Source organism: Macrobrachium nipponense, chromosome 4 (genome assembly GCF_015104395.2).
Source record: "Macrobrachium nipponense isolate FS-2020 chromosome 4, ASM1510439v2, whole genome shotgun sequence".
Classification (NCBI taxonomy): domain Eukaryota; kingdom Metazoa; phylum Arthropoda; class Malacostraca; order Decapoda; family Palaemonidae; genus Macrobrachium; species Macrobrachium nipponense.
Window position 1 is genome coordinate 67,062,093 of NC_061100.1, and position 16,695 is coordinate 67,078,787.

A 16,695-nucleotide genomic window follows, 5' to 3' on the forward strand; every position below is an offset into this window, starting at 1 on the left:
TCTAGAGCCTTCCCATCTGATGCTTTCTCTGAATGTAAAACTTTAGAGCTCTTACAGGGCATAGAGATCTTTCTGCTTCTCTTCCTACGAGACTCGATATGCCTTTGAACTTCAATGACTTAGCCAGGGATTCGAGGGATTCTCATTCTTAGCTAAAAACAGTTGTCTTAAACGAGCAAATAGCTGAGTCTCCCTTGAAACCTACTTTATCTTGCAGAGCATGTAATTCACTAACTCTCTTTGCCGTAGCTAAAGATAATAGGAATAGGCATTTTCTGGTGATGTCTCGAAACGAAGCCAGATGAGGAGGTTCGAATCTTTCATGAAAGAAACTTGAGGACCACGTCTAGGTTCCAGTTCGGAGGGACCGGTTCCTTCGACTTTGAAGTCTCAAATGACCTTATGAGATCATGGAGATCTTTATTATCTGCCAGATCTAATCCTCTATTCCTGAAGACAGCCGAGAGCATACTTCTGTATCCCTTTATTGTGGATACAGCTAGATGAGATTGCTCTCTCAGGAATAGAAGGAAATCAGCAATTTCCACTATAGAGGTAGTGGAGGAGGACAACTTCTTAGATCTACACCACCTTCTAAAAACCTCCCACTTCGATTGATATACTTTCGTAGTGGAGGTTCTGCGTGCTCTCGCGATCGCGCTTGCAACTCCGCGAGAAAACCCTCTCGCTCTGACGAGTCTTTCGATAGTCGAAAGGCAGTCAGAGCGAGAGCGGGGAGGTTTTGATGGTACCTCTTGAAGTGTGGTTGTCTGAGAAGATCCGTCCTTCTTGGTAGGGATCTTGGAAAGTCTACAATCCACTCTACCACCTCCGTGAACCAATCTTGGGCCGGCCAAAAGGGGGGCTATCAATGTCATCCTCGTCTCCTTTGACGCCACAAACTTTTTTATTACTAATCCCAGGATTTTGAATGGAGGAAAAGCATATACGTCTACTCGAGACCAATCTAGCAGGAAGGCGTCTACCATAAGAGCTCTTGGATCTTCCACGACCGAGCAAAAGACTGGCAGCCTTTTGGAAATGAATGTGGCGAAGAGATCCACATGAGGTGTCCCCACAGCAACCAGAGATCTTGACACAATTCCTCGTGTAGGGTCCACTCTGTATGAAGGACCTGGTTCCTCCGGCTGAGTCTGTCCGCCCTCACATTCTTTACTCCCTGCACGAACCTTGTCAGAAGGGAGATGTTCCTGTGAGACGTCCAAAGCAAAAGGTCTCTCGTCAGTTCGTAAAGGAACGAGGAGTGGAGTCCCCTCCCTGTTTTCGAATGTAGGCAAGTGCGGTGGTGTTGTCCACGTTTACTTGCACTACTTTGTTCGACACCAGAGGTTCTAGACTCTTCAAAGCCAGATGCACGGCGAAGAGCTCTTTGCAGTTTATGTGCCAAGTCACCTGCGCTGGTTTCCCAGGTGCCTGACACCCTCCTTCTTCGAGCCTAATGTTGCTCCCCAACCTTTCTCCGACGCGTCGGAGTACAACACTAGATCTGGGTTCTGGGTCCTTTAGAGAGATCCCTTTGTTCTCTTCCAGAGGGGGCAACCACCATTCCAGGTGCGATTTCTTATCTTCCACTGGAATGGGAAAGACGTCCGAAAGTTGTCCAGTTTTCCAACTCCAAGACTTCTTGAGGAAGAATTGAAGCGGACGTAAATGAAGTCTTCCTAGCGGGAAGAACTGGTTCGAGCGAGGAAAGGGTCCCTAGAAGGCTCAACCATTCCCTTGCCAACGTATGTTCCTTCCTTAAGAAGAGAGAGACTATCCGCAAACCTTTTGCGATTCTCTCTTGCGAAGGAAATACTCGAAAACCCCGAGAATCCATCCGAATCCCCAGATAAACTAAGTCCTGTCTGGGGGTCAGCTGCGACTTCTCGAGGTTCACGAGCAATCCCAACGCTTGATCAGCTCTAAAGTTAACTTCAGGTCCTCCAAGCACTGTCTCTCTGATCTGGCCCTGATGAGCCAGTCGTCCAGATACAGAGAGATATTTACTCCTTTGAGGTGAAGAAACCTGCACATTCTTCATCAGGCTTGTGAAGACCTGAGGAGCTGTGGACAGGCCGAAACACAAGGCTCTAGAACTGAAAGATCCTTCCCCCCGTCATGAAACGGAGGTACTTCTTCGATGAAGGGTGGATCGGGACGTGAAAGTAGGCGTCCTGGAGATCTAGAGACACCATCCAATCTCCTTGTCGTAATGACCGCCAGGACTGAAGCAGAAGTCCTCCTGGAGAACTTTTCCTTCCGAACAAATTTGTTCAGAGAGCTGACGTCCAGTACTGGTCTCCAGCCTCCCGAGGCTTTCGCAACCAGAAAAAGGCGATTGTAAAAACCCCGGGGAGTTTTGATCTAGTACTAGTTCTATCGCTCTCTTGTCCCACATTTGTTCCACCATCGATCGAAGAGTATCCCTCAGCAACAGGATCCTTGTTACTTGGCTGTTAGTTCCCTTGGTATTGACGTTAGGGGAGGAGTGTTCAGGAAAGGGATACGCATATCCTTCCTTATATAGCCAACGATGACGCGTCTGTGTTTATGTGTCCAGGCCTCCACAAATCCCAGGAGCCTGGCACCTACTGGTGCTTGGAGGAGAGAAGCTTCATTTTCCCTTTTTAAAGGGACGAAAGGCAGACCTACCTCTCTTCTCCGGAGCCTTCCTTCTTGCGGGAGGTCGGACCACCTCGAAAGGGCTGAACCGATGTACTCGGTCCTTTCTTGTCAGATGTAGAAGCAGGCTTCTTCTTCCTTTGCTGACTGCGTCAGAAGATCCTGAGTCGCCTTCTCAGTTAATGAATGAGCAATGTCCTTCACCAACTGAGAAGGGAACAAAAAGTCAGACAAAGGCGAATACAGCAGCGCTGCCCCTCTGAGCGTGGGAGACTGCCTTGGTTTAAAAAAGGCACCATATACCGTCCTCTTCTTTAGAAGACCTGCTCCAAACAAAGAGGAGATTTCAAAAGAGCCATCCTGTACGCTTTGTCTATACAAGACAATATGCACAAAAGGGCTTCCGGTTCGATTCCTTCCGAATCATGGGCTTTCTTGGACATCACCCCAAGGGACCAATCTAAGAAGTTGAAAACTTCCAATACATGAAAGAGTCCCTTGAGGAGATGGTCCAGTTCAGAAATGCCCCACGAATCCGTGCCGAGTTGAGACCTTGTCGACGTGAAGCGTCAACTAAGGTCGAAAAGTCTGCTTCTGACGTTAGACGGAGAGAGCAATACCCATATTCTCTCCCGTCTGATACCAAATGACTCTTTTACAGCTAGTCTATCTGGAGGCATGCAGAAGACCGTTCTTACTAAGTCCTTCTTAGACTTCATCCACGAGTCTAAGGATTGTAGAGCCCACCCTCTTCATTGAAATGGTGGGCTTCATTTTGAGAAAAGACGAAGACTTCTCGTCTTAGCACTCGAAAACAGAGAGCGCGGAGAAGGAGGAGCGGCAGGAGTCAATTCGTCTCCATACTCCTCTAGAAGCAAGGCAGTCAAAACTTATAGTTCGACAGTCCTTCTCTTCCTTGATATTCTTCATCCGAGTTTCCTTCCAACTCGGGATCTAAATGAGTCTCCGCTCCCACCTCTGTACGTTCCTCCTCTGGAGGAGACAAACTCCTAATAGGAGAGGGGCTAAGGGAATGATATTCCTTTCCTCTTCCCGCTTTAATAGCCTTGGAAGGCGCCAAAAAGCTCAGGCTTCTCTCGATAAATAGAAGACGCTTCCCGCTTGGATGACGCTTCTCGTCCGCCAAGCGTCCTGGCTGACGCCTCCCGCTACTTGGCTGCTGACGTCCGGATGATGCCTCGCGCCTGGAAGACGCTCCGCTCTCAAAAGGCGTCCTACTTGGCGCCAAAATATTGGTTGGAGCTTCACGTCTACCAACAGCTTTCAAAGACGCTTCATGTCTAAAAGACGTCTCACGTCTCTCTGGCGTTACGTAACTTTCGTAAACAACCGATCTCGCTCTCGAACCCGAAGCTTCTGTAATATGTTTAGAAGCTTCACATCTGCATGACGCTTCTCGCTTAGCAGGGGAGAGAGGACGAGACTTCTTGATTGGAAGCGCAACGTCCTTCCTACGAGGCGCTAAAACTCCCACTAGAGAGGCCAGTTGCTCTTGAACTGCCTTAATAATTCTCCTTGAAGCTTCTCCCACGTCAACTGGCATGACGCCTTTCGTCATCAATCGGGGGAGAAGTAGGAAAGGGTACTTCTGCGTACTCGTCGGGTGACGCTGACACCACCTTCGCCTTCTTAATAGAAGAGGGAGCGTCATCTGAGAAACGCTCTGGGCTCGAATCAATTCGGGTTCTTTCATACGACGCTTCAGAGGCCTCGATAAATTCGACTCCTTCCACCCTCGTTTAGTTTGTGGGAGGGAGAGGGAGAGGATGAGAAACACTCACGAAGGACGCTTTTTTCTAGAGCGCCCTTGAGCAGCCTGCCACGAAACAGAGCTAGCTGAAGGGACGTCTGACCGTTGGGGATTCCCCACGACCTCCTTAAGGCTTTCGACTTTCCTTCTCCTCTGGGCATGGGAGCTTGGAAGAGGTCTAGGCCTGGGAGCGTCACAGGGACGATCAAACGCCCCCTCCACAACACTGGGGGAACTCACTTCACTGTAATGCTCACTTTCACTAGCCTTACCTTGTAAGTACGCCATTTTGGACTTCATGTCTCGAATCGTAGCTTTCAGATCGGCGATTTCCGAGGCCGATTCCGAAAGTTACACTTTGTGAATGAGAAACATAGGGAGAATCTAAATCAGTAGGATTAGAATTATCAGTAAAAGGCTCAATAGGCCTTGAACTCACACCTTTCAGACGTCTAACCCTATCCCTCTCTAACTTCTTCAAATAAGAAGTTAAAGTCTTCCACTCTTCTGCATTTAATCCCTCGCATTCATTACAAGTATTATTAGCAGAACACTGAAACCCCCTACATTTACGGCATACAGTGTGAGGATCAACCGAAGCTTTCGGTATCCTCACCCTGCAGCCTACATTCACACAAATTCTCACACTCACATTGAATCAGAACATACTGAGAAAAATCCAAAAAGCAATTCCAAAAACAGTCCACAGTAGCGAATGCCAAAAACACGATCCAGATACGTCACCAAAAAGCCGAGAAAACGATGATCAAAGGATGAAATAAGAATCTAAGTCAGGAGGTAATAGCAACAATGTTGATACCACCGGCGACAGAGAAAATATGATAGAAAACGGGGATGGTTTCCTAGTCCTGCCGCCCAGGGCAGGCCGGTAGATCACCTGACCCTACCTGTAGCGAGTGGCGCGAAATTTGAATTTCTGTCGGGACGACGGAAGTCTTAGCTATGTATATATCTGACAGGTAAGTTGATTGTATGAAAATAAAAGTTGAAATGGTGTTGTCGTGACAAAACCATAAGTATATAAAATTGAAAACTGAAAAACTCCTGGGAGGTTGCAGGCAACCCCGAGTTGCAGTTCAATTAGAATACTTCTCGTCTAAGTCGCAATCGTAGATTAACTACGATATGCGCCTACCCCTCGGACAATTCAACTGCTTAGCAGAATCATGTCGCGAGGTTAATATACGTAGTATATTTGTAGGATTCTGAACAACGATCTCCATCCTAAATTCTTTCCTTCAAGAAAACAAAATGATATTGTTATGTTACAATAAAGTTTCATACATACTTACCTGGCAGATATATACATAGCTAAGACTCCGTCGTCCCCGACAGAAATTCAAATTTCGCGCCACTCGCTACAGGTAGGTCAGGTGATCTACCGGCCTGCCCTGGGCGGCAGGACTAGGAACCATCCCCGTTTTCTATCATATTTTCTCTCTCCACCGTCTCCTGTGGGGAGGCTGTGTGGGCCTTTAATTGTATATATCTGCCAGGTAAGTATGTATGAAACTTTATTGTAACATAACAATATCATTTTCATACAATCAACTTACCTGTCAGATATATACATAGCTGATTGGCACCCTTCGGTGGAGGGTAAGAGACAGCTACTATATGGAATAGACAGGTAAACAACATATGTTGTAGGTATAAAAAAATAAAACCTTGGTTCCTACCTGATAGGTGGTAGACTTCGTGTGGTTGCCCAGTAGTCTGCATCACCTCAAGAAACTTTAGCGAGATATATGATCTATGGCCAAGAGTTCTTGTGGTCTGCCGATGGGGTCTTATCCGCTTACTCGGCAGAGCCTGAAAGGACTTTTGTCAATGGGTGCTGATCCACTTATATGACAATACACCTTATGAAGGAGCACAACAACCAATCCCGACCACCTGATCCTAACCATATGTTAGAACTAAGGATTGTTCCGAGTTTATCCCCGAACTCGTCACAACAACCGTAACTCAAAACCACTACGCACACATACATAATTTCTAAAAAAAAAATTATAACCCATCTAAGTTAGATATGACAAGATTCTCTTACTGAAACAACATAGACGGCCGCCCGTGCTAAACCAAGTCCTCCATTGTTCGAAGAGATTGCCAGACCATATCCAAAAAAGAAGAAAAGTATATACTTAAGGATTGGTGTCGGCTCCCGTACCCAGAATCGTATCCGCCGATACGAACGGACCTAGAGAAAAAACACTTCTCATATGTCACACGAACGTTCTTTCAAGTAATGAGATGCAAATACTGAGTTGCATCTCCAAAATGTCGTATCTATGATGTTTTTAAGCGACATATTCTTATGAAACGAGAGAGACGTCGCTACTGCTCTCACTTCATGAGCTTTAACTTTCAACAGTCATAACTGTTCGTCAGAAACAGACCTTATGCGCGTCTGTAATGACGTTCCTCACAAAGAATGCCAGCCGCATTCTTGGACATCAGTCTTGTGGGGTCTTTTACCGCGCACCAAAGACCTTGTCTAGAGCCTCCCATCTGATGCTTTCTTCTGAATGTAAAACTTTAGAGCTCTTACAGGGCATAGAGATCTTTCTGCTTCTCTTCCTACGAGACTCGATATGCCTTTGACTTCAAACAAATGACTTAGGCCAGGGATTCGAGGGATTCTCCATTCTTAGCTAAAATGATATTGTCATGTTACAATAAAGTTTTATACATACTTACCTGACAGATATATACTTAGCTATAGACTCCGTCGTCTCCGACAGAATTTTCAAATTTCGCGGCACACACTACCGGTAGGTCAGGTGATCTACCGCCCTGCCCTGGGTGGCAGGACTAGGAACCATTCCCGTTTTCTAATCAGAATTCTTCTCTTCCACCTGTCTCCTGCGGGGAGGCTGGGTGGGCCATTAATCGTATATATCTGTCAGGTAAGTATGTATAAAACTTTATTGTAACATGACAATATCATTTTTATACATTCAACTTCCCTGCCAGATATATACTTAGCTGATTAGCACCCATTGGTGGTGGGTAAGAGACAGCTAACTACTGAAATAGACAGGTAAACAACATATGTTGTAGGTATTAATAAACCTTGGTTCCTACCTTATTAGGCTGAAGACTTCGCGGCTACTGCCTTGGAGTCTGCTTAGCCTCAAGAGCCTCAGCGAGATATTGATCTATGGCTAAGAGTTCTTGTGGGCGTCTGCCAATGGGGTCTTATCCACTTACTCGGCAGAGCCTAAAGGCCTTTGTCATTGGGTGCTATTCCACTAACATGACAATACATCCTTGTTCAAGGAGCACAACACCGATCCCGATCACCTGATCCTAACATCCATGTTAGTTCTAAGATTGCAAGGAGTTATCCCCGAACTCCTTACAAACAACCAAAAAACTCTAAACATAATTACACTTTTCATTACAAAATAAACAAAAAAAAAAAAATTTTTGTACTCCCCTACTAGCCATACATACCCTTGATCCCCTACCAGCAATGACACTATGCTCCCGTGCGACATCAGTGAGCTTGCTAATAGAAAACCAAGCACATATCTGACAAGAGGGTTTATGGTAACGATAAAACACAACAATATTTAAGGATCAGGTCTTTGCTCCCAAGACCCAGCACTGTATCTGCTGATACAAATGGAACCTACGAGAAGCACTTCTCTAGGTCACTTTCACATCCTTCAGATAATGAAATGAAAACAAACACTGAATTGCACCTCCAATATGTAGTCTCAATGATATTTTTTAGAGACATATTCTTTTGGAACGCCAAGGACGTTGCTACTGCTCTCACCTCATGGGTCTTGACCTTTAGAAAACCGAAGGATTCCATCTGAGCAGTTCTTGTGAGCGTCCGTAATTACGCTCCTCACAAAGAAAGCCAAGGCGTCTTGGACATGAGTCTTTTGGGGTCTTCAACCGCACACCAAAGACCTTGTTGACAAGCTAACCCATCTGTCTCTTCCTCTCTAAATAATATTTAAGAACTCTCAATGGACAGAGAGACCTCTCTATCTCTCTGCCTACGAGGTTAGATAGGCCTTTTACCTCAAAACTTCTGGGCCACGGTTTTTGACGGGTTTTCGTTCTTTGCCAGAAACATTGTCTGGAAAGAACAGATGGCAGCATCTCCTTTGAACCCCACTGTGGGAATCTAGAGCGTGCAATTCGCTCGTCCTCTTGGCTGTAGCGAGAGACACCAGGAATAAGCATTTCCTAGTGACGTCGCGGAAGGAAGCCAGATGTAAAGGCTCGAATTTATCCGATGAAAGGAATTTCAGTACCACGTCTAGATTCCAACTAGGTGTTCTAGGAGTAGCTGCCTTTGAAGTTTCAAAGGATCTAATTAGATCGTGTAGATCTTTGTTGCTTGCAATATCTAACCCTCGATTCCTAAATAACTGAAGACAGCATGCTTCTGTATCCTTTTATTGTTGAGACAGAAAGGTGTGATTCCTCTCTCAGAAAGAGGAGGAAATCGGCAATATTCACTATAGAGGTACTGGAGGAGGACAGCTTCTGACTCTTACACCACCTCCTAAAGACTTCCCACTTTGATTGGTATACTCTTCTCGTCGAAGCTCTGCGGGCTCTAGTGATAGAGCCCGCAGCCTTGCGAGAAAACCCCTGCTCTGACAAGTCTTTCGATAGTCGAAAGGCAGTCAGAGCGAGACCTGGGAGGTTGTGATGAAACCTCTCGAAGTGGGGTTGTCTGAGTAGATCTGGTCTGTTTAGGAAGAAGATCTGGGGAGTCCACTATCCACTCCAGTACCTCTGTGAACCATTCCTGTGCTGGCCAAAATGGGGCTAATTAGCGTCAACTTCGTGTTCTTCGTAAGCTACGAACTTCCTGAGCACTTCCCCCAGGATCTTGAACGGGGGAAAGGCGTATGCGTCCACACCCGACCAATCCAGGAGAAAGCGTCTATTGCGAAGGCTCTCGGATCTTCCACTAGAGAGCAAAAGATCTCTATTCTTTTGGAGAGGAACGTCGCAAACACCGGTCTATGTGAGGTCTCCCCCACAGGGACCAAAGACTTCGACACACTTCTTCGTGTAGAGTCCATTCTGTGGGAAGGACCTGATTCCTCCTGCTCAGTCTGTCCGCTCTCACATTCTTGATGCCTGAACAAATCTTGTGAGGAGAGTTATGCCTCTTTCTTCTGTCCAGGTTAACAGGTGTCTTGTTAACTGAAAGAGGGAGAAAGAGTGCGTGCCTCCTTGCTTGCGTCCGAGTTTATATGTATCACCTCGCCTCTGACTATCTCTTCGAAGAACTTTAAGGCTAGGTGTATGGCCACTAGTTCCTTGCAATTGATGTGCCAGGACACCTGTCCTTTGTCCAGGTGCCTGACACCTCCCTTGCTCCTAACGTCGCTCCCCATCCCGACTCCGAAGCGTCGGCATATAACACTGGTCTGGGTTCTGCAGGGCAAGCGATACACCTTCGTTCTTTTGAAGAGGAAGGATCCACCACTTCAAATGATCCTTTACCTCTTGTGGAAGCGGGAAGATGTCAGAGAGTTGTCCCGTCTTCCAACTCCACACCCCTTTCAGGAAAAACTGAAGAGGGGGCGGAGGTGAAGCCTCCCCAGAGAGAAGAACTTTTCTAGTGAGGACAGAGTCCCTAGAGGCTCAGATAATCCCTCGCTGAACTGTTCTTTTTCTCTAAGAAGCTCAAGATTTTCGACAAAAACCTCGAGTGATTCTTTCTCGCGAAGGAAATACTCGAAAACCCAGAGAATCCATCTGAATCCCCAGATAGACCAAGCTCTGGCTGGGGATCAGCTGCGACTTCTCGAGGTTCACGAGTAATCCCAGCGATTCTATCATGTTCCTTGTTACTGATAAGTCCTCCAAGCACTGAAATCTCCGACTTGGCCCATGATCAGCCAGTCGTTCTAAGTAGAGGGGAGATGTTTATTCCCTCTAGGTGAAGCCATCTTGCCACATTCGCCATCAGGTTGGTGAATACTTGCGGAGCTGTAGACAGACCGAAGCACAGAGCCCTGAATTGAAGATCTTGTCTCCTATTACAAAACGAAGATATTTCTTTGACAAATGGTGAATGGGAACGTGGAAATATACGTCTTGCAAGTCCAGAGAGAACCATCCAATCTCCTGGACGAAGAGCCGACATACTGAGGCGGACGTTTCCATGCGAAAACTTCTGAACAAAGCGATCAGAGCGCTTACGTCCAGAACTGGTCTCCACCCCCCCGATGCCTTTGGTACTAGAAAAAGGCGATTGTAAAATCCCGGGGAGTGTGGATCCTGCACAAGTTCGATGGCCTCTTTTTCCCACATTTGTTCCACCATTTGAAGGAGAGTCTTTCTCATTTCCGGGTCCTCTGTACCTCGCTGACAGTTCCCGAGGCGTAGATGTTAGGGGAGGGCTGTTCTCGAAGGGATTACATATCCCTTCTTTAGGACCGACACTGACCAAGGGTCGGCTACCCTTTTTGCCCATACTCCTGCAAAGTTCAGGAGTCTGGCGCCCACTGGTGCTTGAAGGAGCAACAAGTCATTTGGATCTCTTGAAGGGCCTAAAGGAAGACCTCCCTCTCTATCAGAGCTCTTCTTTCTGGCAAGGGGGACGAGCCCGCTGTAACCTCCACGAAAGGGCTGCTGAGGAGGACGAGAGTCCTTCTTAATCGCCGACACTACAGGGCGTCCTTTCTTGACGTTTGTGTTAGTAGGTCTTGTGTCGCCTTCTCAGTTAGCGAGCGAAGATATATCCTTCACTAACTGAGAAGGAAACAGATGATCCGATAGACGGGGCGAACAATAAAGCAGTCCTCTGGCTCGGAGAACCATATACTGATCTCTTTTTCAGGAGACCAGCACCAAAAAGGGAAGCCACTCACCCGAAACCGTCTTGTACTGCCGTGTCCATGCAAGACAGGATGCTATGGAGAATCTCTGGGTTTTTAAGAAAACTCCGGACCTTTAGATTTGTTGGCCAGAACTCCGAGTGACCAATCCAGAAAGTTGAACACCCCTCTAAAGTGACAAAAAAAGTCCCTTTAGAAAGTGTTCAACTCTGAAGTGCTCCACGTCGCTCTGACCGATCCTAAGGAGTGACGTCTAGAGGCCTCCACTAAATTGGAAAAGTCCGCATCTGCAGAGGCAGTAGAGAAAGACCCATAGTCTCTCCTGTCCATACCAAATACCTCTCTTTCCATGTAGTTTGGAAGGAGGCATGCAGAATACCGTCTTTCTCTAACTCCCTTCTTCTTGTCCATCCAAGAATCTAAAGAATGGAGTGCCTTCTTCATCGATATAGCAGGCTTCATTTTCAAAAGGCCGAAGATTTTGCCGTAGCCGAGCTCGAAAAAGAGAGAACGAGGAGAAGGAGGAGCCGCCGGACTAAGAGAATCTCCAAATTCTTGAAGCAATAATGAGGCTAAGACTTTATAACTCGATAGTCCCTCATTAGCAGGAGGTTCGTCATCAGACAACTCGTCTAACCCTCGATCAGACGAAGGAGAAAGTTCAGTTTGGAGGGAGAGTCCTTCCAAGACCTCCTAGCTCTGAAGGATGAGGAGCTCCTATTTGGAGAAGAGTCATAAACTCCAGGAACGAGTCTCCGACTCCTGCCTCCTGGCTCTTGACTCTTGCCTCCTGACTCCTGCCTCCTGGCTCCTGACTCCTGCCTCCTGACTCCGGACTCCTGCCTCCTGACTCCGGACTCCTGGCTCCTGCCTCCTGACTCCTGCCTCTTGGCTCCTGGCTCCTGCCTCTTGACTCCTGACTCCTGCCTCTTGCCTCCTGGCTCTTGCCTCCTGCCTCCTGCCTGGATGCCTCCACACTCCTGGCTCTGGGCTCCTGCCTCCTGGTTGACTCCTCACTCCTGGCTCTTGGCTCCTGCCTCCTGGGTGACTCCTCACTCCTGGCCGGTGCCAGACGTCTGATCGGTTCATCCAGGTTCGTACAGGAAACCTCACCTCGAGTAGGAGTATCGATCCTGGCGGCAGATACCTCCATACGTCTGGAGGATCTTTTGATCGGAAGGGAAGAGTGTTTCTTCTAGGAGGCTCCTTTGACAGAACTCCTACAAAAGACGAAATCTGCTCTTGCATCGCCACATGAATCTCTTCGTAGCCTCCTCTTTATCCTCTTCGGGAGGAGGGGAAGGAGGAGGGGAGGAGTCCATAGCCTCCACCTCCTGCCTCCTTCTCACTCTGGTTGAAAGAATGGCTCTTCTTGCCTTCTTCACTACCCGAGGAGACTCCTCAGGGAAGTTTTCTCGGGCTCGAATCAATAGTCGGAGCCTTCCAACTCCTCTTGAGTGGCCGAGATCGATCTGAATCTCTCCAATCACGTCTCGGAGATGAAGATCCCGACGACGAAAAACACTCACGCAGGACGCTTTTACAATAGCGATCCTTGGCAGTCTGGGGTGTCACAGAAACCGCCGAAGGGACACCTGATCGGTGGGGATTCTCCACAACCTCCTTTCGGTTTTCGACATTCCTTCTCCTCTGGGCATGTGAGCTTGGAAGAGGTCTAGACCTAGGAGCGTTGCTGAGCCGACCAGATGCCCCTCCACTACACTGGGGACACTCATATCACTGTCCACTGAATAAATCACTAGCCTTACCTTGTATGGCAGCCATTTTGTTTGTTTTCCATCAACTTGAAGGCTGCTTTTAGATCCGCAAGTTCTTTTGCTGGATCTACAGGTTCTGCAATAGGAGAAGGGGCTGCAATGGAAGGAGAAGGGGCTGCAATGGAAGGAGAAGTAGCAATACTTACCCTTGGGGAAGATCCCAAGCTAGGAATTAGTTCAGATCTAGAACTACTTAAACTTCTATAAGAAGCCTTTCTCTCTCTAACTTTTTTAAATAATTAGTTAGATTCTTCCATTCGTTCTCACTCAAGTTCTCACATTCCTTACAAGTACCTAGTAAAAGAACATTCATTACTCCCTGCAACCTTGGCATTACCGTGGAGGGTGGGTCTACCGAAGCTTTGGGCGGCAACCTCACCTTACAGCCTACATTCACAACAACGTCTCACAACCATTCCAGAGGTCAGACATTATTAAAGAAAATTCCAAAATCAAGGTCCACAAAACAGTCCACAAAAGCGTATGCCAATCCAACAATCCAGATACGTCACCAAAAGATCCGGTCAAGAAGATCAATTGCCGGTGAAAAAAAAAGAAAACCAATCGAGAGGAAACCAACAACAATGTTGATGGCCCGGGCGACAGAAGAATTCTGATTAGAAAACGGGAATGGTTCTAGTCCTGCCACCAGGGCAGGGCGGTAGATCACCTGACCTACCGGTAGCGTGTGCCGCGAAATTTGAAATTCTGTCGGAGACGATGGAGTCTATAGCTAAGTATATATCTGGCAGGGAAGTTGAATGTATAAAAAACAGTGTCTTAAACGAGAAACAAATAGCTGAGTCTCCCTGAACATACTTTATCTTGCAGAGCATGTAATTCACTAACTCTCTTTGCCGCAGCTAAAGATAATAGGAATAGGCATTTCTGGTGATTGTCTCGAAACGAAGCCAGATGAGGAGGTTCGAATCTTTCAGATGAAAGAAACTTGAGGACCACGTCTAGGTTCCAGTTCGGAGGGACCGGTTCCTTCGACTTTGAAGTCTCAAATGACCTTATGAGATCATGGAGATCTTTATTATCTGCCAGATCTAATCCTCTATTCCTGAAGACAGCCGAGAGCATACTTCTGTATCCCTTTATTGTGGATACAGCTAGATGAGATTGCTCTCTCAGGAATAGAAGGAAATCAGCAATTTCCGCTATAGAGGTAGTGGAGGAGGACAACTTCTTAGATCTACACCACCTTCTAAAAACCTCCCACTTCGATTGATATACTTTCGTAGTGGAGGTTCTGCGTGCTCTCGCGATCGCGCTTGCAACTCGCGAGAAAACCCTCTCGCTCTGACGAGTCTTTCGATAGTCGAAAGGCAAAGGTAGTCAGAGCAAGAGCGGGGAGGTTTTGATGGTACCTCTTGAAGTGTGGTTGTCTGAGAAGATCCGTCCTTCTTGGTAGGATCTTGGAAAGTCTACGATCCACTCTACCACCTCGTGAAACCAATCTTGGGCCGGCCAAAAGGGGGCTATCAATGTCATCCTCGTCTCCTTTGACGCCACAAACTTTATTACTAATCCCAGGATTTTGAATGGAGGAAAAGCATATACGTCTACTCGAGACCAATCTAGCAGGAAGGCGTCTACCATAAGAGCTCTTGGATCTTCCACGACCGAGCAAAAGACTTGGCAGCCTTTTGGAATGAATGTGGCGAAAGAGATCCACATGAGGTGTCCCCCACAGCGACCAGAGATCTTGACACACTTCCTCGTGTAGGGTCCCACTCTGTATGAAGGACCTGGTTCCTCCTGCTGAGTCTGTCCGCCCTCACATTCTTTACTCCCTGCACGAACCTTGTCAGAAGGGAGATGTTCCTGTGAGACGTCCAAAGCAAAAGGTCTCTCGTCAGTTCGTAAAGGAACGAGGAGTGAGTCCCTCCCTGTTTTCGAATGTAGGCAAGTGCGGTGGTGTTGTCCACGTTTACTTGCATACTTTGTTCGACACCAGAGGTTCTAGACTCTTCAAAGCCAGATGCACGGCGAAGAGCTCTTTGCAGTTTATGTGCCAAGTCACCTGCGCTGGTTCCCAGGTGCCTGACACCTCCTTCGAGCCTAATGTTGCTCCCCAACCTTTCTCCGACGCGTCGGAGTACAACACTAGGTCTGGGTTCTGTGTCCTTAGAGAGATCCCTTTGTCTCTTCCAGAGGGGGGGGGCAACCACCATTCCAGGTGCGATCTTATCTCCACTGGAATGGGAAAGACGTCCGAAAGTTGTCAGTTTTCCAACTCCAAGACTTCTTGAGGAAGAATTGAAGCGGACGTAAATGAAGTCTTCCTAGCGGGAAGAACTGTTCGAGCAAGGAAAGGGTCCCTAGAAGGCTCAAACCATTCCCTCGCCGACGTATGTCCTTCTTAAGAAGAGAGAGGACTATCCGCAAAACCTTTTGCGATTCTCTCTTGCGAAGGAAATACTCCGAAAACCCGAGAATCCATCCGAATCCCAGATAAACTAAGTCCTGTCTGGGGGTCAGCTGCGACTTCTCGAGGTTCACGAGCAATCCCAACGCTTTGATCAGATCTAAAGTTAACTTCAGGTCCTCCAAGCACTGTCTCTCTGATCTGGCCCTGATGAGCAGTCGTCCAGATACAGAGAGATATTTACTCCTTTGAGGTGAAGAAACCTCGCCACATTCTTCATCAGGCTTGTGAAGACCTGAGAGCTGTGGACAGGCCGAAACACAAGGCTCTGAACTGAAAGATCCTTCCCCCCGTCATGAAACGGAGGTACTTCTCGATGAAGGGTGGATCGGGACGTGAAAGTAGCGTCCTGGAGATCTAGAGACACCATCCAATCTCCTTGTCGTAATGACGCCAGGACTGAAGCAGAAGTCTCCATGGAGAACTTTTCCTTCCGAACAAATTTGTTCAGAGAGCTGACGTCCAGTACTGGTCTCCAGCCTCCCGAGGCTTTCGCAACCAGAAAAAGGCGATTGTAAAACCCCGGGGGAGTTTTGATCTAGTACTAGTTCTATCGCTCTCTTGTCCCACATTTGTTCCACCACGATCGAAGAGTATCCCTCAGCACAGGATCCTTGTACTTGGCTGTTAGTTCCTTGGTATTGACGTTAGGGGAGGAGTGTTCAGGAAAGGGGATACGATATCCCTTCCTTATTATAGCCAACGATGACGCGTCTGTGTTTATAAGTGTCCAGGCCTCCACAAATCCCAGGAGCCTGGCACCTACTGGTGCTTGGAGGAGAGAAGCTTCATTTTCCCTTTTTAAAGGGACGAAAGGCAGACCTACCTCTCTTCTCCGGAGCCTTCCTTCTTGCGGGAGGTCTGGAAGTCGGACACCTCGAAAGGCTGAACGGATGTACTCGGTCCTTTCTTGTCCAGATGTAGAAGCAGGCTTCTTCTTCCTTGCTGACTGCGTCAGAAGATCCTGAGTCGCCTTCTCAGTTAATGAATGAGCAATGTCCTTCACCAACTGAGAAGGAACAAAAAGTCAGACAAAGGCGAATACAGCAGCGCTGCCCTCTGAGCGTGGGAGACTGCCTTGGTTAAAAAGGCACCATATACCGTCCTCTTCTTTAGAAGACCTGCTCCAAACAAAGAGGAGATTTCAAAAGAGCCATCCTGTACGCTTTGTCTATACAAGACAATATGCACAAAAGGGCTTCCGGTTCGATTCCTTCCGAATCATGGGCTTTCTTGGAC